At 41.1% G+C, this 27,923-nt stretch overlaps 1 long non-coding RNA gene across 2 annotated transcripts in view; it reads right to left on the reverse strand.

The window, feature by feature from the left end:
• Positions 1 to 208: 208 nt before the first annotated feature.
• The window catches only part of LOC145503734 (uncharacterized), a 52,774-nt gene continuing 25,059 nt past the window's right edge, over positions 209 to 27,923 (reverse strand). The window contains exons 2-8 of one of the 2 annotated variants that reach the window (XR_014051713.1): positions 23,587 to 24,085; positions 23,007 to 23,068; positions 22,083 to 22,236; positions 20,812 to 21,015; positions 4,011 to 4,111; positions 2,625 to 2,737; positions 209 to 493 (exon numbers count right to left, since the gene is read on the reverse strand). This is a non-coding gene — a long non-coding RNA (uncharacterized LOC145503734). The remainder of the gene's footprint in view (positions 494 to 2,624; positions 2,738 to 4,010; positions 4,112 to 20,811; positions 21,016 to 22,082; positions 22,237 to 23,006; positions 23,069 to 23,586; positions 24,086 to 27,923) is intronic. The other variant, XR_014051712.1, reaches the window with a different exon arrangement.

Raw genomic sequence — 27,923 nt, forward strand, 5'->3', positions numbered from 1 at the left:
AAATGTTCTTCTCACTGCGAGTATTAGTGAGACTGTTAAGAGGTTATTAAGTATGACTATTCAAAGAAAGCCACAGAATATTGATTACTGTGCTGCTTGCTGAGATAAAGCAGTACAAGTGGTTCTACTCTTCTGTAACATAATACATTTGTGAAAGTCATAATTATATGACTAAAAGGACTGAGCATATGAATTAGGAAGCCAACAATAATTGTAGATATTTATTAGGCAGAATTGAATAAGCTGACTGTTGAAATGCAAAGCAGATTTGCCTGTGCCCTTAAACTAGACCAGCCAATTATTATAGTGTGATCCACAAGCATTCTCTTCGCTGTTCCTCTTGCTATTGGGAGCTCACTGGATTGTTGACTTTTCCCTATCTACTTCAGAGAAAGTACACAATTTCTTTTTTATCCGTTTCTTCCTTTCTTCCTTCCTCCCTTCCACCTTTCCTTCTGCTTGTTTTTTTCTTTTCTTCAGATAAGAATCCCAACTGAAAAAAAAAAAAGAATCCCAACTGAATCAACAGAAAGGTTTAGAAGTAATAAGAGAATTCAGCAAGAATGCCAGATGCAACAAGATCCACTCACAAAAATCAATAGTATTCTTCAGCATCAGCAGTTGTCAGCTAAAAATAGAACAGAGTCTGTGATGTCATTCATAATAGTGATCAACATTATAAACTGAATTTAACCAAATAAACAATGTACAAGATCTTCATGGAGAAATGTTTTAAGAGTACGAATGCCTAAATAACTGGAGTGCTATATCACGCTCATGGAAAGGACAGCAACAATGTAAGGATGTCAGTTCTCTAAAATTAGTCAGCAGATTCAACCCCAATTAAAAGTTCAGTATGACTTTAAAAAATGAATTCAACATACTTATTCTAACATGAATAAGATGAATAAATATATTGTGAATAATTAAAGCAATTTTGAAAAAGGGCAGTTAAAGGGGTGACCTCAGAGAAAGAATTGATAAAGTTTTAATAGATTAGGGAAGTGTCATTTTAGGGAAAAAAGTAATGCTGGATTCTTAGCCTATACCAGTGTTTCTCAACCAGTGTTTTCATTACCGTCCTCTGAAGAAAACTTTTTAGGTATATTTTCCCCCTGATTTTCCTCCATTACCAATAATATTTTAATATCATGGATATAGAGTATATCTGTTTGTGGTCCTTGAAGGGCTATGCGTGTGCATGTGTGTTAAGTCACTTCAGTCATACACGACTCTTTGTGACCCTATGGACTATAGCCTGCCAGGATCTTCTGTCCATGGGATTCTCCAGGCAAAGATACTGGAATGGGTTGCCACTCCAGGAAGATCCTCCTTCAGGGATCTTCCCGACCCAGGGATCAAACCCCTGTTTTGTTTGTCTCCTGCACTGGCAGGCGAGTTCTTTACTACTAGCACCACCTGTGAAGGGCTATAAACAATTATAATACCTAAGTTTTGGGGTTTTTTTTACCCTCTAAGAGTCAATTTCACTTTCTTGGGAGTGCCATTACCCTCATTAAGAATGCATGGTTATGCCATGTACAAGGGGAAAACCCAGTTGAATTAAAGCCTTAAATGGAAAATCGAAAAAGCTAATGGAAAAGGAAAAAGAAATATGTAGATTATTTGTCTTGCTTTGGAGTATGGAAGAACTTCTTAAAGCAACACTCAAAAACACAAACTCTAAGATAAAAAATAAATAGATGAAAAAGACATTAAATTTAAGAACTTCTCTTTATAAAAAAATATAATAGGTGAAGTTCATATACAGATCACAGATTGGAAATGATATTTGAAACAACTAGAGGAATGGCCAAGATGCTGGAGTAGGAAGACAATGAGCTCCCCTCCTCCCATGGGCAAACAAAAATTACAGCTCTTTACAGAGCAACTATTGATTACAACTACAGAGTTTCTTCCCAAAGAGTGATGGATCTTAGTCCCATACTGGGCTCCTCATTCTGAAGGTCCTGCACCAGGAAGATGAGCTCCCAGAACATTTGGATTTGAAGGTCAGTGGGGCTTAATTTGGGAGAACCAAAGGGCTATTGGCTAGGACTTCCACTACAATCAGACAAATAAAAGAAATAAAAGGAATTCACATTGGAAAGGAAGCAGTAAAACTGTCACTGTTTGCAGATGACGTGATACTATACATAGAAAATCTTAAAGAAACCAACCGCCAAAACCTACTAGAACTCATCAATGAATTCAGTAAAGTTGCAGAATACAAAAGCAATAAACAGAAATCTGTTATGTTTCTATATATTAACAATTAACTACCGAAAGAGAAATTAAGAAAACAATCTCATTTACAACTGCACCAAAAAGAATAAAATATTTAGAAATAAATCTAACTAAGGAGATAAAGACCTGTACTCAGAAAACTACAAGATATTGATGAAAGAAGTTGAAAGGGCACAAACAGAAGGAAAGACGTACTGTGCTCATGGATTGGAAAAATTAATATTTTTAAAATGACTACTCAAGGCGATCTATAGATTCAGTGCAATCCCTATTAAATATCAATGACATTTTTCAAACACAAATGACCCCGAATAACCAAAACAATCTTGAGAAAGAAAAACAAAATGGAGTATCACATTCCCTGATTTCAAACTTACCTCAAAGCTACAGTAATCAAACCAGGAAGGATCCAGCACAAAAACAGACACATATGTCAGTAGAGCAGCACAGGGAGCCCAGAAATGAATCCGCTCTTATATGGGCAATTAATCTACAACAGAAGAAGCAATAATATACAATGGCGAAAATACAACCTCCTCAATAAATCATGTTGGGAAAACTGGACAGCTACATGCAAAAGAATCAAACTGGACTACTTTCTTAGACCATGCACAAAAATAAGTTCAGAATGATTTAAAGACTTAAATGTAAGACCTGAAACCACAAAACTTATAGAAGAAAACATATGCAGTAAACTCTTTGACATCTATCTTTGTAATTTTTTTGATATGTCTCAGGCAAGGGAGACAAAAGCAAAATAAACAAATGGGACTACATCAAACTAAAAAGCTTTCAAACAGTGCAGTAAAACTATCAATAATTCAGAAAGGCCACATACTGAATAGCAGAAGGATGTATTCTGCTTGGACAGTAGGGTGGGTCCTTATGATGGAGAAGGCAATAAGTGTGGGAATCAAGGATGAAGGAAGGAAATTAAACAAAACTAACTAAGAGAGGGCCCTTGCTGAGAAATTGATGATGGGAACTTCCCACGAGTATCTCAACTTTCTCCACCTTAAATCCAAAATCCCAAACCCAGTATAGATTACATTTTATCACATTGCATCAAACAACCTGAAATGGTCTGAGACATGTGAACCCTAATTCCAACCCAGTTGTGACCAGCCTTGCCTGAGCCCAACTCCCAGTCTGAATTCTGAGTTCTGTATTATTTCCCGAAGTCACAGACATATCCTAGGATATATATTGCTTATATATTCTAATGGGTCCTACAATGGAGAGAGAAAAGAAGGTGCACTCAAGGATGAAGAAGAAAAATAAAGCAAAACCACATGAGAGGGAACCCTTGCCCAGACTAATGATGGCAGTATTCCATGAGTAAGTGAATTCTCTTTACCTTAGGTTCAAAACCAAAAAATATAGATGTGACCATATTCCAGCAAATGACTTGTAGGGTCTGAGACTTGTGAACTCTGATTTCAACCACAACTTAAATTGTTTTTGTTCTTTTTTTTTAAATCCTTGAGCTCTGTTGTCTATTTCCTATGTCACCACTTCCCTTAGAACTAGTCATTTGACTTTCTGTTCTCTCTGAAGGACTTTCTATCAAACTTGTCCCTTATTTTCAATGTCTTATTATCTCAGAATAGAGCCATCCTAGTGTTTCAGGGCCCGACAGCCAGCCCTGATTCAGTGCACTTGGCTAGCACTGTGGCCAGGCTGCTCAGGACCAGTAGGCAGTACCACCCCATGCATGGAAAGCATCTTGGGTAAGCAGGCATCTCCACACTCATCAGGGGTACCAAAGTCTCTCCTGGATGTTGTGAGCAGCTCGCTGGCTAAGACAGTGGCGGTGGTAGGTGGTGGGCAGCAACTGTAACGTGGGAGACAGAGGTTGAAGGACCTGGGGGAAAAGGATAAACAGAGAGGAGAGAAGGAGGTGAGTGTGAAAGAACCTAAAGTTTGTTTCTCATCACAGTTTATCCGATTCAGCTTTCAATGTTAATTTCAGAGTGCGTGTGTCTTGGGGGTAGGGAGGAGCCACACTTGAGTGACCTCAGCGCATCAGGACAGGAAATAGAGAATCTGACTTTAGCTCTCTTGGAGCTAGATATCCATCCAAGTGGTAGACGTGTGGGCTGTAGAATGTTGAAAGGGAAGGTTCTTCCCTCACTTCCCAACTACAAACAAAGGAAAAGATTTAAAACATTAGAAATTTACAGTTTATACAAGAGATTCTGCCAATTTCACATACCTGCTACTGACAATGTGGTTATTTATTGCTTGATATTAAACTTGTTCCTATTATTCTGTGCCAAGAGCTGCAAGATCTGATCAGTAAAAGGAGGAATAAATATTTTTATGTATACCACACAACAAACAAAATGGTATCCTCATATGCTCAATGATTTGAATAATACAGAAATTTATTTTTCTCTCACATAATAATTCAGGCATGAGCAGTTCAGGGATATTATGATGACTGCACTGTTAGGTCCCAGCTTTATTTTAGTTGGTTTTTCTACCATATCTGGGTAGTGAGCTTTAAGAACAGATGGTTCATAATCATCACCATATTTCTGATCCAAGCAGCAAAACACAGGATATGGAGGAAAGAAGATTCTCTCCTTCCCGTTCCTGGCACAAATTGGGAATCACATACAATGCTTAGCTCACATTCCAATGGCCAAAACTTTATCACATGATCCCACACCTAGCTGCAAGGGAATCTGGGAAATGTAGTTTTTATGGGGTTAATCTATGCCAACCTAAGATTTTTCTTACTTTCAAAGAAAAGAAAGACACATGTTGAGTGACAACTGCCAGTCTTAGCCATGGTAGAATATTCATAAAAAGTTCGACCTGAGATTTTCTTTTGTTAAGGGGAAGGCAATGACAATAGCTTACTCTTTCAATGATGAAAGCCAAGTAATGCTGGTGGTAAAGAATCTGCCTGCCAATGCAGGAGAGGCAGGAGATGTAGGTTTGATCCTTGGGTTAGGAAGATACCCTGGAGAAGGAAATGGCAACCCACTCCAGTATCCTAGCTGGGAGAATCCCATAGACGGAGGAGCCTGGCAGGCTACAGTCTGTAGGGTCACAAAGAATTGGACATGACTGAGCGACGGGGCACACACACACGCAAACACACACACATGAAGAAGTCAGTTCAAATAATACAAATATCTGACATGATCCCTGTCCTTGAGGAACTTAGAGCCTCACTTAGGGACATTTGAATATGCATCAATTATTTCAATCTAAAATAAAATTTTAAATTAAGTATACTCAAAGTGCGATGGGTAGACAGGCACGGAAAATTTATCCAGATATGAGCTCTTTGAAAGATGCCCACACTGAATGCCAAGGATGAACCAAGTCTCAAAGGAATAAACACATAAAGAGTTATAGAAATTAAATGTTAAAAGAAATTTTCAACAAAAATTGTTTGTAAACTAATAACTAGTCTACTTTCTTCAATGGAGTGATAAAATCATCAGTAGTCCTGATTATGTTCTCTGTGCCATGTTCAACCTCCCAAAGCTGCAGCACATTCCTGTTTTGCTACTCCTGGTATCATAGCCTTTCAGGAGCTGAACTGGGTAACATGGGTCTCCTCTGTCTTTTACGATAGGAACAGTTAAGTGTCTGTTGGCTCGGTTACTCAACAAATAAAACCTCAGTCAGGACAAGAATTGACTGTCGCCCTGGTTTCACTGGCTATCACTCTCGCCTGCTAATACAGGATCTCAGTGTTCTGAGATCTATAGAGGGTCCTCCCTGGCCCAAGTATTGATGAAGTTCTCCAAGTGTCTTTCCCACCTGTTCCTCAAAACAAGGCTGGTCAGTCAACTATAGTAAAGGTCATTTTGTTTCCACCCTCTTACCCCAACCCTTCTCCACTGAGCATGTCAACCTTCTTCCCTAGACAGAACTGATCTGCAAGACGCTGTGGTCACTTCTGTCACTGGGCATTCCAGTCAGGGAAGCCCCGGCTGTGCCAACGTGTGCAATTTTCTCTTTCTTCTTTTAAGAGCCTCCCAACACAGTGCCGTTGTCTCGCCGGGTTTTTGTAAACTAGCCGTTTTCACTGAGTTTCTCTGTGCCAGTCACCCCACCCCCTGTGTGGAGTGTGAGTCCGCGGGGCCGGGGAGATCTGCTAGCAAAGGCACCACATCGCACTCAAAACGTACCCTTGCCCTCCCACAGCTTTGTCGTCTACTCCCTTTCCTCGGGAGTGTTTCTCTCTAGAGGACTCTTCTGTCGCGTCTGCAAATTCCTGAAGCCTCACCCCTAAGGTTCACCTGAGGAGCGCTGAGAGCTCTGAGTTCCGCTGGGCTTCAAGCGTGGGACACCTTCAGACAGCACGTTAAGGAAGGATGAGATACACGCTCTACTCACGCCTCACTTCCTGACACTACCTCTGAGCCACACCTTCTCCCCGCAGCCGAGCTGTAATAAGAAGTCTCCTTAGAAACCCCGAGCCCCTCTGCTTGCTGTTTGAGCAGAGGACAGTCCCCTAGAAGAGGAACTCTGCTCACTGCAATACCGATTTAAGAAACACTTCCTGATGGGTTCTCCCTTTGCCATAATATGGTTGCCTTCCCCCTAGGTAGCCCCTTTGCCATCCCAGTCATTGTAATTGTGTGTGTGTGTGTGTGTGTGTGTGTGTGTGTGTGTGGTGTGTAAAAGTGATTTGGAAAGAGGGAAGGATGTAATATGTACACAGCTTGTGGAGGCCAAGTAAGGGAAATAGAAAGCCTCTCCTGTATCAGGTGAGAATAAAAAAGGAAACAAAGATTATACCAGTGAATGGGAGTGTCCAGGCACAAGAAGAAAACAAAGAGCTGGCCTGGATGAGCCCACGAAGGCTAGGGAGGCAAGAAATAAGCATATTTCAAAATCCTTTTTTTAAAAAACACTAATGGGCCTTTGGGGTGAGTGGCACTGACTTAGCTTTCCACTTTGATGACTACCTGTTGTCCTTGTAGCCAAAGGTGTAGGTATCTGGCTCTTGACAACAGCCTGCCCTTGTGTATTTGGTACTAATCCAAATGATGTACAAATCAGAGTAATCTGCACTGGTTTAACAATATGAATTCATAACTTTCACTGGTGGCATAATTCATGCTGGCAAAGAAAAATTACTTTACTTAGTTGGGTGATTTGAAAAGTGAGTTATCCAGAAAGCATCAGCTCTAACTCCCAAGGGGGCCCATTAGCATTGTGCCAAATGGCAACAGTTGCCAGAAGTAAATTGCAAACAGTGACTTTGCAATCAGCTGTGAGCTCTCAGAGCCCAGCATCTGAGGGCATTTAAACACTAGCACTTCTGCCACATATTCTTTCCAAGGAGATATTCCATGGTTTATTTAGCCAGTCAGGACAAGGACCCTTGGCTGGAAAAGAAGTAAATAATGATTTAAACAGTTTGTCTTATTGCTGGTGAGAAGAAAAGTATTGTATTAGTGAATTCAGCATTTGGAGCTGAACACATGATTCCCTTCAAGCAACAGTGTTGACTAAAAATGATGCACAACTTGAGAGTTGCAAGTTAAGTTTTATTTGAGACAAAATGATGGCTGCAGCCCAGGAGACAGCACCTCAGATAGCTCTGGGAGACTGCGCCAAAGAGGCAGTGGGGGAAGGTGAATATATAAGATTTTGGTGAAGGGGGAGTTCAATGCAATCAAGCACTCCTTTTACAAAAGGTTTTCTGCTAGTCACAAGGATCTGATGTCATCATGAAGAGATAGAGTGCTTTTCTAAATATGAAGAGAGGCAAAGATTGCGATCATGAAATCAGTTCCTGAAAATATCTATCTAAAGACCTGTCCTACCAGGTTCCCTGGAGCTCAGAGTGCCTCACTCCACCCTGATCTCGCTCAGCAGGTGTTGATGGTCAACAGCTGCAGCAGCACAGGGTTCAGTCTCCGCAGAGGGAGATGGCAAACGCCCTTGGTGGTGGTGGTGGTCAGTCACTGGCAAACGCTCTTGTGTGTGTGCTAAGTAGATTTAGTCATGTCCGACTCTTTGCACCTGTATGGACTGTAGCCCGCCACGCTCCTCTGTCCGTGAGATCCTCCAGGCAAGAATCCTGGAGTGGGTTGCCATGCCGTCCTGCAAGGGGTCTTCCCAACCCAGGGATCGAATCCTTATCTCTTCTGTCTCCTGCACTGGCAGGCGGGTTCTTTACCACTAGTGCCACCTGGGAAGCCCTGGCAAATGCTCTTGGCAAGTGCCAGTTTGTACTTAGCAAAAGAATAAAAGCAGATTTACCTGTTTTGAAGATTTGCTTCCCCAACTCCCTCCATCACCCCTGAGGATTATGAAGGACTGTACAGGATGCCTTACCAGAATCTGAATCTTTTAAATCAGCACAAGAGATAATGGTCTCTGAATTTCATCAATGATCTATATTCCTCAAATAGAATTAGAATGGCTTCCCATATAGAAAAATGTTTACTGGACTGAAACTTTATTATCTGGGTATTGAATTCAGTGATACCAAGGGCATTCCTCTGTAGACAAAGGTTCCTTCTTCCCAGGTTTGTGTTTCATTCTTTTACTAACGTAAATGTAATTAAACAATGCCTTTGAAGCACTGTTGGATTTTTTGGTGGGTTTGACACCTCAGTCTTTTTCTTGATTTGTCTAAGCCAGTGAACATTTCTTTTGTGGTATCATTTCTTTCACAAACACTTTCCTTTTGTACCCATCAGTAAGCAGAGACTGAGCTTCCCTGGTGGCTCAGTGGTAAAGAACATGCTTGCCAAGGTAGGAGACACGGGTTCGATCCCTGGGTTGAGAAGATCCCCTGGAGAAGGAAATGGCAACCCACTCCAGTGTTCTTGCTGGAACAATCCCATGGACAGAGGAGTCTGGCAGGCTATAGTCCACGGGGTCGCAAAAGAGCCAGACACGACTAAGCGACTAAACAACAAGAAACAGAGACTTAGTGGAGGTCCCTCATCAGAGGGAGCAGGAATTGCAGACACCGGAGTTGGAGGGGGAGGGGTGTGTGTGCGTGGTGAGCATAAGTAAAGAAGCTGTCTCCCTTGGACTCTTTTTTCCCCTTATGTTGACATGGCTTCTTTCAACAATATTTCATCACAGTGTAGAAGTGCTTTTCAGCATCCTCGTCATGGGTGAAATATACCCCTTCAGTAGGATGTACTCAGCAGACACGGTGCAGTGCTAACTTCACACTCATGCCTTCTGCCCGCTTCCCTCCACTCCCCCCGGCAAGTCAATGCAGAGTCCATCATCTGCCCTTGTCTTAGTGTTGATTTTGTGACCAGATCGCTGGTATAATTCACTCTGATTCAAGTTTGGCTTTGTTTGGAAAACATAATTTTTCCCTGAAGCGTTTGAGCTCTTTTGAACCGCTGTAGTGGGGAGGGAAAAAAGTGCTCAAAAAGAGATTACTAATTAATGGGCCTGCTGTGGACAAAATTATATCTGGATTTGCAAAACATCTGAATTCATGTTCAGCTGCTAATGGGTTTCTGATATTCCTTTCACTATGACTGCTCTTCTGAGTCCTGATCATCATACTTGAAATCCATTTCTTTCACTCTTCTTATCTGTGTTGATCCACCTAAGTGAAAAAGCTATTTTCTCCTATTGAGTCCTTATTATGCTCCATTTCAGGGGTTTCTCAGTTCCCTCCAAAGAGCTTGGATTCCAGTCATTCATCCTTCCCCTGGGCCTTTGTTGGCCCTAGAAACTGAGTTTCCCTACCTGGTCTTCTTCTCCTTCTCCATTTTTTCCTGATTCCTTTTTCCTTTTGGTCTCGCCTTCTCTCCCCTACCTCTGGGAGTCGTAGGCTGTTGCTGCTTCCACAATCTCTTGTCCCTGCACCTCCACTCGCCTCCAGTTGCACAAATGAGACTGGGCACCATTCTTCTAGCTGAGTGGGACTTCATAGCCAGCGTAGGTCGTGAGGGTCTAGAGTGCTTGGACCTGAAGACCCGTAATTCCTATATGTATATGTATGTGTGTGTGTGTGTGTACATATATATATGTATATATATATAGGCTTTGCTGGTGGCTCAGGTGGTAAAGAATCCACCTGCAGTGTTGGGAGGCCCGGGTTCAATCCCTGGATCTGGGAGATCCCCTGGAGGAGGGCATGGCAACGCCCTCCAGTATTCTTGCCTTGAGAATCCCCATCGATAGAGGTGCCTGGCGGCTACAGTCCATGGGGTCACAAAGAGTCGGACATGACTGAGCAACTAAGCACAGCACAGCATATATATACACATTTTTGTTTTGCTGTGCTTGTTGCAAGTGTTATTGTAGTTCCCTGACCAGGGATGGAACCTGCGCCCCCTGCATAAAAAGACAGTGTTAACCACTGGACTGCAAGCAAAGTCTAGCCCTGTGATTCTGAATCTGATAAGAAATGATAAGGAGTCCAAGCTGTGCTCCCCCAAACCAGATCCAATATTTTTGTCAGAAAAAAAAATCCTTCCATCTCTTTAGCTTTCTTGGGCAAAATATAATTTTCAAAAATTTAAAAATTCATTTTCCATACATAGAATAGACATGTGTCAAAGCTTTATTCAAATCATTAACAAAAGAATCACTAAGATGGTAATGCTGATTTAAAGAGCATTTGAGTAAATGAGTGTTTAAAAACATTAGAAAAAAGAATTTTGGAATAAGATTTGTTAGAATAGATATAAAACTGGTTAATAGCCTACAAGACAATAAAACCAGAAATATGAGATCATCTTTCCTCTAAATGGAAATCATTTACATCTCTCCTAGAGGGAAAAAAAAAAATCTATAGGTTTAGATGCAACTTCCCAGAATCTGGGATTTTAATCAATACTAGATGGTGAATCAAAAGTGTATTCCCTCAGAGGCTTAAATAATCCTTGGGTGGCCTGTTAAAGGTTAACAATGAAAAGACATGCTGCCTTTCCTTTGCCTTATTTCTAAGTTTTGGATTTTTTTTTTTCTTAATGCCTCATTTTTAAAATTTTAAAGTAGCCCAGCTGTAGGGATTAAACATCCTAGGCTATGTAACTCAACTGCATATGATAGCTAATTTCTTGACACATCTGCTCTAAGACTGTGATAACCCGCTTCATAAGATGGCCCGTCCCAGTTAAGGTATCGTTCCAAGTGTAGTGCAGGGGTGCCAGAATGACACAGAAGTGATCCCACTGGCATATCAACATTTTCCCTTTAAAATCTTGTTGGAAAGGAGACACTTTTGGAGATTGTACTCAGGTGGAACAAATGTTACCACTGAGCCTGGCCCCAAGTAAAGATGAGAGCATTTGTTGAGTTTGGAGAAGTGGGGAGGCGCCGGATCACCTAGGTCCTTAGAGCCACAGTAAGGAGTTTGGATTTTGTTCCAAGTGCAACTGGAGACCGAGGAAGGGTCTGAGGCAGGAGGAGGGGAATGTAGTTAAGTCTTGAGTTGTTAAAAGTTCATTCGTGTGGTTTTTCTTATGTTCTGCAGCTTGTTCATCAGAGAATCCCAAATGCAGCCCAGAGTCTTGTATGCAAAGGATTACATTAGATTGCTTTTAGCTGGGAAACTGAGTTGTTTAAAGGATAATGTTAAGCTGTAAGTTCAAACACAACATAGGTCAATTATCTTGGGGGCTGTTTCAGGGTCACAAATGGCTACTTTGTAATCATGGCAGTTGTAGTAACACTATCTATTTGTTTTACAAATGCCTTTTACCAGAGTGAAGTCTGGATAATTCTGTTTATAATCCAGTATAAATCTGTCATCACTACTAGAGATTAATTGCAAAGAAATATGCACTGTGGTTCATCAGTAACATCACTGTTACATAAAAGAGATAACATGTTTAGGGAATTTTACTGCTAGTAAGTATGAAGCTTAAAAGATGATTATATTGAATGGAATATTCTCTTTATATAAAGCAGACCAGTCTGGGTCTGTGTTTTTTTTTTTTTTTTTGAAAGGAACACTTCCAGGAAATGACTACTCCTCCAGGAAAGTGTGAGCATAGAGGTTTGGTTAAGAACATGACCCTGGAGCCAGAAACATACCTGACTTTTATTCCCAACATTGCACAACATTAACTGTGCTATCTTGGGTAAGGTATTTCCTCAATTCTGATTTTTGGAAAACAATACCTATGTCTGAAGCTGTTGTGAGGATTGAATGAAATTCTGTCTTTCCTTAAGTCTTCTCAGCATCTAAACTCTTTCTGTCATAGATGTTCCTGCTTATGAGTTTGGGGCGGGACAAAGATGGGCCTTATAAGCGATGGAAGTGCTCAGAACTTGGTATCCTGGGTCTGCTTGCTGCAAGAGCATAAGCACCCAATCTTGGGCTTCATAACTCAGCTGTAGCTCAGTTTTGGTGCCGGAGCTAACGGGATGGGCGGAAAGGGGCCGGGAGATCTCTCTAGAGGCAGCACAGCAGTGGCCGTGGTTGCAGTAGTGGCCACCAAGTCAGGGTTTTGATACGGCAGTGACTTTGTGTGGGAGCACCGGCTGCATGAAAACTGGCTCCAGTGTGGAAGTGGCATCAGTGCAAACCGAACCATCTAGTGCTTTGTAACAGTGACAGCAGTTTCTCATCAGCCCAATTCTGTGGTATGACTCCTAGAAATTTATCCAAAAACCCGATTCTTCAAGTTTTCAGGCAATTCTATGAGCACTAATAACCCTTGATTAAACTCTTTTGTAGTGTAATACATCCAGAGTTAGCTTCAGTTCCTGACTACCAAGAACTGTGGTTGATTTACATTCTACACCTATCCTCACAGTATGGTGACTAGTGGAGAGTACACCACCAACAGGGCTATTAGTAGCAGTTATGGACTTCCCTGGTGGCTCAGGTGGTAAAGAATCTGCCTGTAATGCAGAGACCTGGGTTCGATCCCTGTGTCAGGAAGATCCCCCTGGAGAAGGGAATGGCAACCTGCTCCAGGATTCTTGCCTGGAGAATTCCATGGACAGAGGAGCCTGGTGGGCTACAGTTAATGGGGTCACAAAGAGTCAGACACGACTAACTAACAGTTGCACTTTCTCATCAGCAGTGTGCTATGTTATAATGAAGTTTTAGTGATTTTGCTCCACATTTAAGAGCTGTATTTAATATTGCCTTTATTGGTATATCTTTTGAAATGGTCTATATTCTGAATTACATCTTGATTAATCTAACACTCTTTACTAGACTGTACGCTTCTTGAAGGCAGAGACTGTCTTGTTCAGAACTGGATTATTTTCTGATACAGTGCTTAATACAAGCGAACTCTTAGTAAATATTTGTGGAGGAGGTACCTCATGAGCTTACTAATAAAACAGAGGTACCATCTCAGGGTTCTCAGGGTACTGATGCTGAAGCTGAAGCTCCAATATTTTGGCCACTTGATGTGAAGAGCTGATTCATTGGGAAAGACCCTGATGCTGGGAAAGATTAAAGGCAGGAGGAGAAGGGGATGACAGAGGATGAGAGGGTTGGATGGCATCACTGACTCAATGGACATGATTTTGAGCAAACTCCGGGAGATGGTAAAGGAAAGGGAAGGCTGGCGTTCATGGGGTCACAAAAAGTTAAACATGACTGAGCCACTGAACAACAACAACCACCTCAGGGATTGGACAGATCTCTAGGTGGCATTATCTCAGTGAGACAGTTTAATCTAGGATTGGACAGATCTCTAGGTGGCATTATCTCAGTGAGACAGTTTAATCTAGGATTGGTTCTCAACTCTAGGAACTCAAAATTGCACTTAGCTGAAGTTCATGGCACCCCACTCCAGTACTCTTGCCTGGAAAATCCCATGGATGGAGGAGCCTGATAGGCTGCAGTCCATGGGGTCGCTAAGAGTCGGACACGACTGAGCGACTTCACTTTCACTTTTCACTTTCATGCATTGAAGAAGGAAATGGCAACCCACTCCAGTGTTCTTGCCCAGAGAATCCCAGGGACAGGGGAGCCTGATGGGCTGTCGTCTATGGGGTCACACAGAGTCGGACACAACTGAAGCGACTTAGCAGCAGCAGCAGCAGAAGTTGATTATGCTCCTGGATATAGACTCAAACTAAACAAACTCATAAGAGACTAATGTATAAACCATATTTATTTCCACTAAGAAATAGAACTGAGATTCTGCTCATGTATTCATTTAATGCATTTTAAGCATTCACTGTGTGTCAGGTATTGCTCTATCTTTGTGTAAACAGTGAATAAAACAGACAAGAGGGCTTCCCTCTTGTGGTGGTCTAGTGGTTAAGAATCCACCTGCCAATGCAGGGGACCCAGGTTCAATCCCTGGTCTGTGAGGATCCCACATGCTGTGGAGCAACTAAACCTGGGAACCACACCTGCTGACGCCCAAGCACCCTAAAGCCTGTGCTCTGCAACAAGAGAAGCTACAGCGATGAGAAGCCTGTGACCACAGCTAGAGAGGAGCCCCTGCTCGCTGGAACTACAGAACATTCTCAAGCAGCAACCAAGACCCAGCACAGATAAAAATAAATAAAATTTCTTAAAAAAAAAAAAAAGACAAGATTGTTACTGTCATGCAATTTGCACAACTATGTCAACAAATAAATACATAATTGCAGATAATGGTAACTGTTACAAAGAAAAACATAGCCTAAAAGGATGAAACTTGTTAGGAAGAAGTGTATGCTGTTTTAAACTGGATAAAGGGAAGGTGTCCCTCAGGATGGGACATTTAAACAGAAACCTAAATGAAGTGGGGGGAGAAAATGCCAGAAATAGGAAGCATTACATTTAAAGACTCTGAGACAGAGATAATCTTGGGAGCGACTGAGGAATAAAAAGTAAGTCAGTGTGTTAGGCAGCCTCTGAGATGGTTCTCAATGATCTCCAGCTACCGGTATTCACAGCGGTATGAAATTCCCTGGGCTGAACGTGTAACTAGATTCTAACAAGCAGAATGTCACAGAGGTGATGGAATGTCACCGCCAATATTAGATTGCAAGGAATCTTTTGTCTTGGGCACCGTTTTTCTTGTTGTCTCGCTATGCAGAAAAGGATGAATATGGGAGGCCTAGGACGACTACCCCTAGAAAGGGCAGCTTGTGAGACTGCCCTTGGCTGGCATCTGGGCACTTGACTGGTAACCTGTTCCATACAAGGATGTAAAACTTTCCTTAACTGATAAGGGGTGCTCCCTACACCTAGACTGTTTTTGTAAATAATATGCTTATGCTGAACACCTGCTTTCCTCCTGGGAGACTGGAATTTTAGTAGGCGCTAAGCAGAGGTGCTTGTGTGACCAGGCCCCCGTAAAATCTTTGGGTGCCGAATCTTTAGTGGGCTTCTCCAGGCAAAAATATTGCACACATACACTGCTGCATTTTCTTTGCTGAGAGGAGATGGGGAGCTGTGGGATCCCCTGTGAGGGGTGAGAGCATAACGGAGCCTACATATGGATTCCCCAGACTCTGTGCCTTTTTTCTTTATGACCTGGCTGTGTACCCTCAAAATCTTGGTGTCAGTACAACCACAGGCATACCTCATTTCATTACACTTTGTTTTATTGTGCTTCACTTTACTGCCCTTTGCACATAATGCATTTTTTAAAAACAAATTGAAGGTTTGTAGCCAACCCGTCTCGAGCAAGTCCAATGGTGCCTTTCTCCCAATAGCACTTGCTCGCCTCGTGTCCCTGTGTCACATTTTGGTAATCTTGCGACATTTCAAAACTTTTCATTATTATTATATTTGTTATGGTGATCTGTGATCAGTGGTCTTTGATGTTACTATTGTAATTGTTTTGGGGAATGCCAAAAACCATGCCCATGTAAGATGGCAAATTTAACCAATAAATGCTGTGTATATTCAGTCTCTTCCACCAGCCGCTGTTCCTCTGTCTCTCTCCCTCTTTGCAGGCCTCCCTATTCCATGAGACACAACAGTATGAAATTAGGCCAATCATAACCCCACAAAAGCCTCTAAACGTTCAAGTGTAAGAAAGTGGTATACACATCTCTTCACTTTGAATCAAAAGATTAGACTCAGGAAGGCACAGTCAAAGCCAAGACAGGCTGAAAGCTAGGCTTCTTGTGCCAGTTAGGCAAGTTGTGAATGCAAAGGAAAAGTTCTTGAAAGAAGTTAAAATTGCTGCTCCAGTGAACATACAAATGATGAGAAAACGGAACAGTCGTATCGCCGATATGAAGAAAGCTTTAGTGGTCTGGATAAAAAAAGTCAAAATAGCCACAACACTCCTTTAAGCCAAAGCCTAATTCAGAGTAAGGTCCTAACTCTCTTCAGTTCTGTGAAGGCTGAGAGGGATGAGGAAGCTACATAAGAAAAGCCTCAAGCTAGTAGAGGTTGATTCTTGAGGTTTAAGTAAAGACGCCATCTCCGTAACACAGAAGTACAAGGTGAAGCAAGTGCTAATGTAGAAGCTGCAGCAAGTTATCCAGAAAATCTAACTAAGATCATTTATGAAGGTGGTTACACTAAACAACATATTTTAAATGTGGACAAAACAGTCTTTTTTTTTAATTTAAATTTATTTAGTTATCTATTTTTTACTTTACAATATTGTATTGGTTTTGCCATACAGTCTTATGTCAGAAGATATGCCATCTAGGACTTTCATAGATAGAAGTCAATGGCTAACACCACAGCATCAAAGGACAGACTGAGGCTAATGCAGCCGGTGGCTTCAAATTGAAGCCAGTGCTCATTTACCATTCCCCACATCCTAGGGCCCCAAACAATGGTGCTAACACCACTGTGCTTGTGCTCTGTAAATCCAACAGCAAGGCTGGATGGTGGCACATCCATTTACAACATGATTTACTGGATATTTTAGTCCACTCTTGAGACCTACTGCTCAGAAAAAAAGATTCCTTTCAAAATATTATCGCTTAATGACAATGCACCTTTTCACACAAGAGCTCTAAAGGCGATAGTGAGGTTACTGTTGAGAGTGAAACTGAAAGTCACTCGATTGTTTCTGACTGTACAGTCCATGGAATTCTCCAGGCCAGAATACTGGAGTGGGTAGCCTTTCCCTTCTCCAGGGGATCATCCCAACACAAGAATCGAACTGGGATCTCCCACGTTGCAGGTGGATTCTTTACCCTCTGAGCCACCAGGGAACCCCAGATTACAGTGTAGTGTAAACATAACTTTTATATGCACTGGGAAACCAAAAGATTAGTGTGACTCGCTTGATTGTGATATTCACTTAACTGTGGTGAACCAAGTCCACAGCGTCTCCAAGGTATGCCTGTAGATGGTGAGTCTCGTGAGTGTTTTGAGCTTATCCCTGAATGTGGGGGGTGGTCTTGCGGATCCCCAGCACCCTCACACCAATGAAGAAAGCTACCACAAACTGTCCTATGGAGTGGTCCTTGTGACAAGGAACTGAGGCCAGCCCCTGACCTATAGCCAGCAAGGAGGAGCTGAGACTTTCAGTCCCACAGCCTGTAAAGGACAGAGGTCCACACGAGTGAGCCTGGAGCAAACTGTCCCTGAGTTGAGCCTTCATTTCCTTCTCCAGGGGAATCTTCCTGACCCAGGGATCGAACTGGCATCGCCTGTATTGCAGACGAATTCTTTACTGCTGAGCCACCAGGGAAGCGTATGAGTTGAGCCTTCAGACGAAGATCCCGTCATGGCCAACATCTTGACTGCAGCCGTGTGAAAGACCTTGAACCAGAGGCACAGCCTAAGCTGTATTTGGGTTCCTGGCCTACAGAAACTGTCAGATAATAAATGTTTGTTGGGAATCCCCTGGTGGTCCAGTGGTTAGGACTTGGTGCTTTCAATGCTGGGTCCCAGGTTCAATCCTTGGCTGGGGAACCAAGGATTCTGCAGGCTGTGCAGAACAGCCACAAAAAAAGAAAATTTGCTGTTTTTAGCGTTTAAGTTTTGGGGCTTCCCTGGTCGCTCAGACTGTAAAGAATCTGCCAGCAATGCAGGAAACCCAGGTTCAATCCCTGGGTTGGGAAGATCCCCTGGAAAAAGGAATGGCTACCCACTTCAGTATTCTTGCCTGGAGAATTCCATGAACAGAGGAGCCTGGCAGGCTATAGTCCGTGGGGTTGCAAAGAGTCAGACTCAACTGAGCAACTAAATATGTGCACATGCATGCATGCAATAGATAACTAATCCATTCAGTATGGCTGGATACAGGGAGCAGGGAGAATGTGGTAGGTGATGGTCTAGAGAAGTAGAGAGGCTTCAGATCACACACAGCATTCTAGTCCATGGTGAGGATTTAGGATTTTATTCCATTAGAAGATTTGGAACAGGGAAATCTGATCAGCACATTGTGTCCTGCATGCCAGTGGTTTTCTACCTTGGCTGCATTTTGGAATCACCAAGGGTGCTTTTTAGAAAAACCTAAGCTGAGCCCCACCCTCAGAGATTCTGGTTCAGTGGGCCTCAGGAGAGGCTCCAGTATCATTATTTTTTAAAAGCTCCCAAGGTAATTCTGATGGACAGCTTGTGCTGAGAACCAGGTATGCTTTAGGGCAGCAAATCGATGTGGGAAGCCAGAGAGGATCATTCACTAAGCAGGGAATCAGAACAAAGGGAGTGAGTTGCACATTTTTTTTTTTTAAAGTCTTTATTGAATTTGTTACAATATTGCTTCTGTTGTTTATGTTCTGGTTTTTTAGCCAGGAGGCACATGGGGTTTAGCTTCCTGACCAGGGATGGAACCTGGACACCCTGCATTGCAAGGGGAAGTCTGCACAGCTGGACCACCAGGGGATTCCCACATATTTCTAATGTCTGATTGTTGATCCATATTAGGCAGAGCTGGTGTGTCCAGAATAATGTTCTCTCTTCTGCTCAGTGCTGGAGAAGTGGCCACAATTGCTCAACCCTTGAACTGTCCCTTCCTATGAGAGCTGTCATCCCTCTGTTCTGTTCACACAAAGCATATTGTGGGTTAGGCTTCAGGTTCAAAGAGACCAATTCAACATAACAAAAGTAAATTAACATGACAAAGAGTTTTTTTGTCTTTCTGTTGAAGACAAATGAAGACAAAAGAAGACAAATGAACTTTTCATGCTACCTGGCTCCATTCTAAAAAGACTCTATAACTGATGTGTATATAAAAGAACACATTAGGAGACATGTCAAGATGATCCACTAAACCTCGGCTTCTTAAAACTCATCCCCCACAATGAGAAGCCCAAACATTAACTTGCCAAGTCAAACAAGACAAAAAACCACTTTCATGGAGCTATAGCAATTTTGGATTTTTATGCTTATTGTAGTTTCTGTCAGTCCTTTATATTGGGACTTCTCAGATGGCACTAGTGGTAAAGAACCCGCCTGCCAATGCAGGAGACTTGAGAGACACAGCTTCAATCCCTGGGTCAGGAAGATCCCCTGGAGAAGGAAATGGCAACTCACTCCAGTATTCTTGCCTGGGAAATCACAAGGACAGACAATCCTGGTGGGCTACAGTCAACGGGGTCACAAAGAGTTGCACATGACTGAAGCAACTTAGCACACACCCTTTGTATTCTTGGCTAAAGAATCTTAAGTTCTGATCAGTACAATAACAATCTTGATGAAAATATAATTAAATTTTAAAATGAAATTTTATTTAATTGAAATGTAAAACCTTGATGTATAATGTTTTATATTAAAAACCTATGGCAAGGATTCCCTGGTAGCTCAGTTGTAAAGAATCCTCCCGCCAATGCAGGGGACACTGGTTCGATCCCTGGTCCAGGAAGGTCCACATGCCACGGAGCAACTAAGCCCGCATGTCACAGCTATTGAGCCTGCACTCTAGAGCCCAGGAACCACAACTACTGAGCCCACACGCGTAGCTCCTGGAGTCCACACACCCGAGTCTGGGCTCTGCAACAGGAGAAGCCCAGAAAAGACCATGCAGCAGTGAAGACCTCACACAGCCAACAACAATAAACTCTTAGGCTTTTTCGGGTAGAGATGAAGATAAGTATGTTTGCTTCTCTCCCCTGTTTGCTGGGGACCAGAACAGAAAGGAGGTTCACTTGGGGGAAAGTGCTGACAATGTTTGTAGGACCAGAGAGAATGCTCTTACACACATGTTAAAAAGAAACAAAGATGACAAGTTCAAAAGCATTAAATCCCAAATCATTTATTCATTCAGTCAATTCATTCAACATTGAGTGTACTGTATTAATATGCCAGCACCGTTCTTGGTGCTAGCATATAGCAGTGAAAAGTTTACACAGGGTTCTTCATTAGGGAACTTTCTTTGCACGGAGTGTGTGTGCATATGTGTGATAATAAAAGTCAGGTGGTAATAAATGCCATTATGATAATGAAACAAGATGATGTGACTGCGAGGTGGAGCTGGAAGAGCAGAGAATGACCACTTTTCGTTGAGTGGCCTGTCAGATATCAGATTTACTCCAGAAAGCAAATGTTTGACCCATAGAGTCTTAATTTTTTTTTTTAACTAATTGCCAATCTTGGATATTTGGGAGATTTCACGTAAAAACCAGATTTTTATCTTTTCTTGAAAAATCAAAAGATATAATTAGGCTGAGTGGCTATTTCTGCGTGGCAATAGTGTTCCTTTCAACAGGCAATGTTTTTTCCTTCATAAGCCCTCCTTTTTTGATAGAACTGCTGCTCTCATTTGTAATACTTACCTGTTTCTGAATTCTGAGGAATTTTCAACCCCTGGCTAGTCAAAGAACAGGGGCCCAAATGTGGTGTGGAATGGATCCAAGGCATTTAGAAATAGCATATATTTATTTATTCTCTTTATGTCTTTTACTAAACTTTCCTGTCGAATTACTGTGTGACTTCTCTCCTGATTGGACCCAGACAGACACAAAATGAGATGTTGATATCTATGAAAAAAAATACAAAACTCACTTGCACAACTACAATGAGAATATTGATCACAAACTGGTTAATGGTGTCATCAGCTTAAGAGTATTTAAAATTAGCCATTGTTCAACAAAATGCAAATGCCTTGAGAAGATTATAGCTCATACATGAAAGAAACTTGATTGAGGTTTTCTCAAATTTGACAGCAGTCCTAAAAATTTATACATATAATTTACAAATTAATGTATAAATATCACTAATAAAGAATTATAAAATGGAAAGAAACTTTTAAAACTATAATAAAAATAAACTGCTCAACTATGGAGAAAGATCAAATTACTTTTCAATTCTCTCCAATTGAAAAAGTATGAAATATTATATGAAGAGATGATTAAATAGTGTGCAGTCAAAAAAGGTAGGATAGAACAACAGGTACATCAAGCAGATGATTAAAACTAGTAAGAATATTATATTTTTTGTATAATATTTGTAGTATTTTTCAGCTTTTAAAAATTTATAATATATTGTGGTATCCTTTCTCATTATAAGTAGGTATTTGCTAACATTTTATTCATAATTGTGTATTCTTTTGCTTAAAGAAGATCCCCCAGTTGTATAAGGTTGTCCACAAGCCTACATTAGCTCCAACTTGCCCATTGCCCCCTGCCATCTGTGTGCTGAGAGGATGCTCATTTCCACTTCCTTGAGAAATGTTGTTGATAAGGTGATTTGTATCTATGAATAAATAGTATGGAACAGAAGAAAAAAGTTGACCACTAGTCTTGTTTTTCTTTTTTTGAGAATAACTGCTTTACAATGCTGTGTTCATTTCTGCTGTACAACAAAGGGAATCAGCTCTGTGTTTACATATGTCCCCTCCCCTGGAACCTCCGATCCTACCTATGCCCACTGGTTTTGATGAATTTTAGTTCCCAGATTCTAAAATCCTAAAGACGTACTCGCTGTCAAAGTGTCCTCACCAAATGTGAAAGAGGAAAATCAGGTAAATTCTGCCAGATGTCGGGCAGCTCAGCTTTTGCACACAAATGTTAAGCTCAGGAGGGGCTAAGCCGGTGCTGGGCTTTACCTGCAGTGTGACATCATGTTGGGACAACTGCACTCCTCACACCCCAACAAAGGTCAGAACAAAAATTTTCAAAGTCTCAGAATCCTGATTTTTCTGATGCCTGAAATTCGAGACATTGGAAGATGTCATCATCAAAGAGACACAGCTTTTATTTCTGCAATGAATATTAAAGCAACAGGTAAGAAGACACAGATACTCTCAGGGAATGTAGCCTATTAACTCTAGTTCGAAAATGACAAATAACTACAATTGTATTCTTTTCTTTACAGCTTTTCAACTTTGCTAAGAAATAAATGACAAATACAATAGTGTATATGTAAAGTTTACAATGTAATGTTTTGATGTACATATATATTGTGGAGCAGTTACCAAGATGAAGATAAGTAACACATCTGTCACCTCATGTAGTTAAAATAATTAAGTGTGTGTGCGCGCATGTGTGTGTGTGTGTTTGTGGTGAAATGATTAAAATCTACTCTCAGTAACTTTCAAGTATACAGAACCATATTAAATGACTATAGTCATCATGCAGTACATTCTTTTCATAACAAAATTTGTTTTGAACTGTCACCTCATTTCCTACTCCCTGCAGCCCTGGCAAACACCATCCTAATTCTGTGTTTCTATGAAATCAGTTTTTGATTGAGGGGAGAAAAAGCAAGGATCAGGGAGTCTCTTTTCTATGTAAAAAGGGGCAGTGAGGACATTGGAGCTGATCCATTTCTGCATCCAAGTTCTGCCTGAAGTCTGGTTAGAGAAGCCTGCTAAAGTACAGGGAACATTTTTAATAAGAAAAAAATGCATATATGTATTCATTATGAACAGAAATAGCCATAAATATGCAAATGGAGAAAGAAATCCATTAGGAAATACTTATTGCCAATCTCCTAAGGAGCATGAGGTGGAAAATTCTAATGAGCTTACCATAAAACTTCCCTGACTCGGAGACGTAACTTTTCTGAGTTGTTTCATATTTCATTGTATCTCTGGTAAAGGTAAGAATATCTCATTACTCTTTGTTCCTTATTTCTATTTACAAGGAAGTAGATTGGTTGCATTTCCTTTTGAGAGATTGCAGTGGGTTTTTTTTTGTCATTCTTAAGAAGAGACATGTAACTTGTCCCTTTTATATTTGACAACTGTTTTCTTGTGGAGAACAGACACTTGTGGAGAAAATGGCTAATCCTGAGATAGCAAATAAATCTCTCATTTCTGTAATTATGGAAATATTCAAAGCTACAATATTCATATCTTCTACTGTCACTGTACTTTCTGAGACAAACTTTTGTATAAGCAATAAAGACAGAGGGCCAATCCTTCAATAATAAAGTTTTATCTGACTGTGAGTATCATTTTATGGCTGAAAAGCCTTGCATTAATCATCCACTTTAAGCTCAAAGAGATTGAGGCCCATGAAAGACTAAATATTTATCCATTGGTAGCCAAACTGAAACTAGAACTAAATTAATTGATTCCTAGCCCAGGGTTTTTTTTTTCACCACACCAAGTTACTTCATGTATTTGCCTCGTTGTTTAAAAGGTCATGATTGTTGTTGCTCTTGTTGTTGTTGGGTTGGTAAGTCACGTCTGACTCTTTGTGACCTCATGGACTGTAGGATGCCAGTCTCCTGAGTCCTCCACTATCTCCCACTTGCTCAATTTCATGTCCATTGAGATGTTGATCCAATCTAACCATCTCATCCTCTGCTGCCCCTTCTCCTTTTGCCTTCAATTCTTCCCAGCATCAGAGTGTCACAAATAAACTGGCTTGTAGATGGTGACTCATTGCAGGCAGGTAGACGTTTGAGTTTTGTGTCTTGGGTCAGTACAACATAGTCCGAAAAGATGATATTAACTATCCAACATCCATTTTCATCTTTTACTCAACCATTTAATGTGCCAAACATATTTTTGAGGTCTTCATTATCTTCAGTCAACTCCCAGGTGTCCTTCTCATTTGTTTGTTTTTAAAATTTGTTTGTTTAGTTTTTAAAATCTTACACCTAGAATTGGAAAGCAGGATTAGCATGGAAGACCAGAGTGTTACAGAAACAATAATAACTGCAGACTGAAAGCACTGATTTTAGAATGTCTCCAGATGATAGTTTATATCTGTATTTGCATCAACAATGTCCACCTTTTTTTTGTGGGGGAGAGGTTGAGTTTTGCCAAGTCCTTCATCTTGAGCATGTTCGGTAATGATTTGATTGACTATAGTAAGTGGAGGCAGAAGACGCTAAAAGGCCTTCTTTCCCACATGCTTGCAAGTACCCAGTGGATAAATGTATAGGTTGTGTTCTGCTCGAGGGCATCAGGCCTGGCAGGTTGCAAGTGAAAGTGAAAGTGAAAGTTGCCAGTCACATCTGACTCTTTGAGACCCATGGACTATACAGTCCACGGAATTCTCTAGGCCAGAGTACTGGACTGGGTAGCCTTTCCCTACTCCAGGGGATCTTCCCAACCCAGGGATCAAACCCAGGTCTCCTGCATTGCAGGCGGATTCTTTACCAGCTGAGCCACCAGGGAAGCCCTTGCAAATGGAGGCCGACACCGAATCTGTGCTCTTGTCATCAAGCTCTATGCCCTGGAGGGACTGCAGCAGCTGAGAGAAGAGACACCCAAGTTTCTCCAAGTTTCAGTATTAGGCTTCATTTTAGTATCGTCCTGATTCTGCAGACTCCTGTGTAAGAGTGAATACTTCCAGGACCAGATCGCCACAGACAAAACATTGAAGAAACTAAGAAACATACTGAGTCACAATATGTATCCCCCTGCAAACCTAATCCTCAAACATGTCTCATTTTATATTCACTCTTTTTTTTAAATTTTTTTGGCCACACCATGTGGCATGCAGAGTCTTAGTTCCCCTACCAGGCTTAGAACCCATGCCCCCTGCATTAGGAACATGGAGTCTTAACCACTGGACTGCCAAAAAAGCCCCTTTTTATATTCATTATTTATTGGTTTAAATTAAATATCAAAGAGTTCATACAAGGCAGTAACCACATTTGTATAATGAGGAAAGATCTTTCAGTCAAAAATCAGGTCTTAATTATGGAAATCATATGAGTAAAACATTATTAATGTATTGAGTGTGGGGAAACCTTTGATTCTGGTTCATATTTTATGTGACACCAAAGAAATCATGCTGAAAAGAAGAGAGAAGAAATGCTCTAGATGTAGTCAGTCCTTCAGCTGCTGGTCAAATATCTTGCATCACCAGAGAACCCATACCCAATTAATTATGTAGGTATGCAATAAATATGGAAATATGAAGACCTAGTGGAATGAGAGATTGCCCATTTGGATTCAAGATCTTTTAGGAGATTTTTAGGTTAGGAAAAATAAGCCTAATGCTTTTCTAATTGAATTTTGATTTTACCCAGCAACATACCACTCAGTGGTGATTGGTTGAAACGCTGAAGATTTTGTTTTTCCTAATGCCTGTTGCCCTAAAGCATAAACCTTTGCCTTTTCTTATGTTGCTTTCTTTGGCTGGAAATCTTTCCCCATCTCTACAACCTAAAACCTCAATTGTCAATTCCTTTATCCAGCTGTCTTTGACTTTTTTAAGATGAGTTGATCAGTGTCTCTAATCCTACTTTCACACTTTATTCATGAGTATACTTTAGCTCTTGGCAATGTAAAAATTAACAAACAGAAATCTCAATTACAGTAGATTTCAGAGAGCAGAAGAGGGAGCTCCCATCCCCTATAATGACAGCAGAGCCCGACAGGAGAAGAAAGACTTCCTCTTCTTGCCTGGCAAGAGATCAGCCAATGAGAAATGGTCACAACTCAGTTAAGGAAAAGCCACTACACTTCAAAGTGTAAATTCCTCCAATGCACTGTTTCCTGTAGTCCACCCAACTTCCTTTTCCTGTTTACAAAGGAGTCCTCCTCTCTGTGCTATAGGGGATTTGCATATGGTTCACCATGACTGCAGATGCCCAAATTTCAATTGTTTGTTGATCCTGAAAAAACTCACTTTTGCTGGAGAAATAAGTGGCAGTCTATTTTGTTTTCGATCAAAGCACTGTAACGGTTTGTTTATGACTTGCTACCTATGAGATTATGAATTTTCATTGTTGTTGGATGAATGGATGCTTTGGCAGTGCTAAGAGAAAATATTTTCATGTAGTTTGATGTTTTCAGAAACATTGGTAGCTAAAATAAAAAATAAAAGAGTAAATTAGTATCTTTTCAGTTGTGCTCACATCACATGAAAACACTGTAGAGAAACATATTAGTGTGGGGAGGGGCAGTCTTGTAGGACTGAGCTCTTAACCTGTGAATGATGCCATCTCCAGGTATACAGTGTCAGAACTGAGCTGAATTATAGGACACCAGGCTGATGTTTGAGAATTGCTTGGCGGTGCTGGGAATAACTCAGGCATTGGAATGTGAGGCAGAATCCTTTGTGAAAATCAAAGTTACAACATGTGTTACAACAGGGAAATGTTTGGAACTTAGAGAAGATAAAGGGACATTGTTGAAAACTGAAGCAAAATCTAATGAGATTTTATAAGGATATCATCATTAGGACTTAGCACCTAATATTCTTCATTTTGAACTGTAGTGTTGGAAAAGACTCTTGAGAGTCCTTTGGACTGCAAGGAGATCAAACCAGTCAATCCTAAAGATAATCAACCCTGAATACTCATTGGAAGGACTGATGATGAAGCTGAAACTCCAATACTTTGGCCACCTGATGCGAAGAACTGACTCAGAGAAGACCCTGATGCTGGGAAAGATTGAAGGCAGGAGAAGGGGATGACAGAGGATGAGATGGTTGGATGGCATCACTGACTTGATGGACATGAGTTTAAGCAAGCTCTGGAAGTTGGTGATGAATAGGGAAGCCTGGCGTTCTGCAGTCCATGGGGTTGCAAACAGTCGGACACAGCTGAGCGACTGAACTGAATATTCTTCATTAATATGTAACTTGTCATACTGAAAATGGCATTATTGTATATTTGCCCACATTAGGGCACAAAATTTTAGGGATCAATAAGTTAGATAAACTTAACAAGATTTATGGGCTTCCCTGGTGGCTCAGACGGTAAAGAATCCGCCTGCGATGCAAGAGACCGGGGTTTGATCCTTGAGTTGGGAAGATCCTCTGGAGAAGGGAACGGCTACCCACTCCAGTATTCTTGACTAGAGAACTCCATGAACAGAGGAGCCTGGCGGGCTACAGCCATGGGGTCGCAAAGAGTCAGGCATGACTGAGTGATTAACACTTGCAACAAAATTCTAAATGTTTTATCAATTAAAGTTTAAAGGCGTCTTTACGACATGAAAGCTTTACAACTTTCTGTAAGATGTAATGCACTATTAAAGTACTAAAAAAAGAAAGCAATGGGAAAAGACATGGACAACATCATCAAAGAAGAACAATTTATTTTAAAAGCTTGAAGAAATAAACATAGCTGTTCTCTGTAAGCAAATTGAATGTGAAGGGAAAGTCACGTAGTCTATTTGACCTAGATGTAACTTTTACATGAGAAATAAAGCACAGTCATCCTCAAACTAAACTTCTGGTTTCCTTCTGAGAATAAATTGAGAGAAATCATGTCTTCGATAAGACCAATTGTGACAGGCAGACTGGCTGGGGATTTAGCTAGACAACATTTCTCAGTCTCTTTTGCACTTAGATGTAGCTGGGTGACTGAGTTCTAGCTGGTATCTGAGTTGAGGTGAGGTATACCTCCAGGACTGGTCCATAAGACCTTCTCACATTCTTTTCTCTTCTTCTGGTTTGATGGAGGTGAACACGGCAGCCTTGAGTTGAAGATGAAGGAGCCACAGGATGGGCTAGCAATTAGAGGAGAGCCATCT

This window comes from Giraffa tippelskirchi, chromosome 4 (assembly GCF_054371585.1).
Source record: "Giraffa tippelskirchi isolate mGirTip1 chromosome 4, T2T-mGirTip1v1.2.pri, whole genome shotgun sequence".
Taxonomy (NCBI): domain Eukaryota; kingdom Metazoa; phylum Chordata; class Mammalia; order Artiodactyla; family Giraffidae; genus Giraffa; species Giraffa tippelskirchi.